Here is a 3,444-nt window from a genome sequence, read left to right as displayed (position 1 = left end):
TGAGCACGTCCCTCCTTTCTCTTTCGCCCTTTGCCCTTCGGTTTCTCCCTTCCTGAGGACCCCCTCCGGATTGGTTTCTCCCAATCTAGGACCAAGATGGTGCAAAGATAGAGTACAGAGCTATAGAGGAAAGATGGCAGCTCAGGGGCTTTGCACACCTGGATTACAGATGTGAGTCACTATACCCAGCTAGAATCAATAATTCTGTCTGGCACACACACACACACATACACTCATACACACACATACTCTCTCTCGCTAGTGTGTGTGTGTGTGTGTGTGTGTGTGTGTGTGTGTGTATGTATGGACTTACTTTTATTTTTTTTAAAGTATGGGTATGTGAATGCAGGTGCCCCCAGAGCCCAGAAGAGGATGTCGGTTCCCCTGGCATTGGAGTTACAGGCAGCGGTGAGCTGCCCAACATGGGTGCTTGGACCCAAACTTGGGTCCTCTGCAAGAACGGTTTGCCCTCTTTTTTCCCCCTCCTTAGGTAAAGAATTTTAATTTGTTTATTATTAATTAAAATATAATTATACTGGGTTGCCCCTTCCCTTCAGCCTCCCCACGCTCCCTTCACTCCCTCTCAAATTCATAGCCTCCTTTTCTTTAGTTGTTATTGTTTTACACACACACATGCACACACACACACACACACACACACACACAAATATAGCCCGCTGAGTCTGTTTGGTGTTGATTGCATGCATAGGACTTCAGGACTGACCACTTGGTACTGGATAACCAGTGAAGGAGCTCTTCTCTGGGGAAGACTGATTCTCCGTCTCTCAGCACCCCTCAATTGCCTGTAGTTCTCTGTCTAGGGATGGGGCCCTTTGAGAGCTCCCCTTCCGTGTTCGCAGATCTATTGGTGTTGTCCTTGTCTAGGTCTTCTTCAGGCAGCTAAATCGTTGGACAGTTTGCACCTTTTCCGTTTTGTTTTGTTCTGTTTTCAAGACAGGCTTTGTAGCCCTGGCTGTCCTGGAACTTGCTCTGTAGACCAGGCTGGCCTCAACCTCAGAGATCCGCCTGCCTCTGCCTCCCGAATGCTGGGATTAATGGCCTGCGCCACCACCGCCCAGCAAGTTTGCACTCTTAACCAAAGAGCCAGCTCTCCATCTTCTTCCCTTCCTCCCATCCTGTATATATGTGAGGATGTACATCTGTGTGGATGAATGCAGGTGCATGTGCACCTATGCGTGCCTATGTGTGGAGGCCAGAGGTCAACGTTGGATGTCTTCATTGTTTTCCACCTTACTATCTAGCGGGCCCTGTTTTTCTTCCTGACAGTACCGGTGACTGAACCTATGGCATCATGTATGTGAGCTAAGCACTCTACTACTGGTTTACAGCTCCAGCCCTCACCATACTTTTTGAGATGGTGTCACTCACTAAACTTGGAGCTCATCAGTTTGGCTAGGATGGCTGGCCCATGAGCTCCAGGGATCTACCTGTCTCCATAGTGCTGAGGTTACAGAAGCGTGGGTCACTCTTTTACGTGGGCGTGGGAATCTTAACCCAGGCCCTCGTGCATGCATAACCAGCACTTTCCCACTGAGCCATCTCTCAAGCCCTCCTGTTTGGCTTCATACCACACTGTTCATTGTCACAGGCCCCAAGAGGAGGGATTTCCTAGGATCTTACCACAAGGAGAATCAAAACCTCCACAGCACTTTAGGGTAGGATGCAGGATTCAGTGTCCTCCTTGGATCCTATCATGTCCCTTAACTATTCTCCTGGATGTGTTTGCGAAGAGGTGACGTGTTATTTAGGGCCTGGTTCAAGGCCTCTTCTGCCGTGTCTCTTCTGTGGCCTTGGTATAACTCAGAGCCAAAAGTTGAAGGAGATCGTCAGCTTTTCCTTTGTTGCTTGTCTTTTGTCCACCCTTGCTCTTTTGGGTCTTTAGAGGGCCCTGGAGCTCAGCTGTTCTGAGGGGGTGGGGGCGAGCATCTCTCCCCAGAGTCCCATGCTAGTCACAGTCAATGTCACAGGACAGGGCCTGAAGCACAATGAGCTTTCTGTCTTCTGGACCCCTCCTCCCCACCAGGTTCTTCGTCACTGCTGTTCTTTCCCGGTCTGCATCGGTTTGTGGGAAGGGTTCTTGGCTACCTCTGTCCCTGTTTCCTCCACAGCCTTTCCAGAATTAGAAACAACCTGTTGTTGGGAGGATGTGAGGAAAGGGCAGGGTTAAGAGACACAAAGTTTGAGACTAAATAGAGGCCAGGTTCTGGAATCATGCTCCTGACTCCAGGGAGGGCAGAGAAAGTACCAAATAGCCCCTCTTGGTCTGCTTTGCCGTGCTGTGCCTACCCGCTCTCCCCCAGCCCGCTCTGAGGTGCTGTGTGCAAGCTTGGAAATGTGTGGTCTGTCCTCATAGTGGCTCAGCCCCAGGGAAAAAGCCCCTGACACTTTGGTTAAGAGGCCTCATTTGGGATGCCAAGGACTGCTGGGAAGGTGGGAGATGGGTTGGGTGACGGGAAGGCTCCACAATGCTAGAGGCACATGAGCATCGGCAGCACAGGAACAGGCCTGCACGTTTCTCATGAAGCGTTTAGAACAGAAAAAAGTCGGAGCTAGCACTTCCCGTGAGACGCCGCTTTCCTTTTACATTGGAGTGAAATTCATATGACACACTTTTTTTTTTTTTTTTGAGTCCAAGTCTCGCTTTGTAGCATTGTAGCCCTATTACTATGTTGCTCAGGCTGGTCTCAAATTCAGTCAGTCCTCCTGCTTCATCCTCTTAAGTGTTGGAATCACAGCCAAAAGCCAGAGGGCCAGCCCAGTTTGTCTTTTTGTTTTGTTTTGTTTTTAGACAGGGTCTCATGTGGTAAACACTGGCCTTAAATTCACCATAGAGTAACCAGGCAGTGGTGGTGCACGCCTTTAATCCCAGGACTCAGGAGGCAGGGTTGGACAGATCTCTGAGTTTGCGGCCAGTTTGGTCTACAGAGCGAATGAATTCCAGGACAGCCAGAGCTACACAGAGAAACCCTGTCTCAAAAAGCCAAAACAAACAAACAAACAAACAAAATCACTATATATCAGACCAGGGCTTTGAACTTTTGACCCTTCTGCTGCTGGTTCCCCAGTGCTAGGATCTCAGGCAATCTACCATCAAATCTGGTTATATAATGCTGGAGATCAAACCCAGAGCTTGATGCATTATAGGCAAGCACATGCCCAGCCACAATTTGCAATTTAATTTTTTTCCTTAACACTTCAGTCTTTTAAAAAAACTACTTTTTTTCCCGAAAGGCCAGGCCAGCATCCTAAACCCCAGACTGGTGCCTAGCTCAACTGTCATCAGAGAACCTTCATCCAGCAACTAATGGAAATACAGTCAAACATTAGGCTGAGTTCCAGGAATCCTGTTGAAGAGAGGGAGGAAGGATTGACTGTACAAGCCAGAGGGGTCAAAGGACACCACAAGAAAACCTACAGAAACAA

This window comes from Peromyscus californicus, unplaced genomic scaffold (assembly GCF_007827085.1).
Source record: "Peromyscus californicus insignis strain IS unplaced genomic scaffold, ASM782708v3 Scaffold_6__1_contigs__length_162567912, whole genome shotgun sequence".
Taxonomy (NCBI): Eukaryota; Metazoa; Chordata; class Mammalia; order Rodentia; family Cricetidae; genus Peromyscus; species Peromyscus californicus.
Note: the sequence above shows the minus strand (reverse complement) of the source record.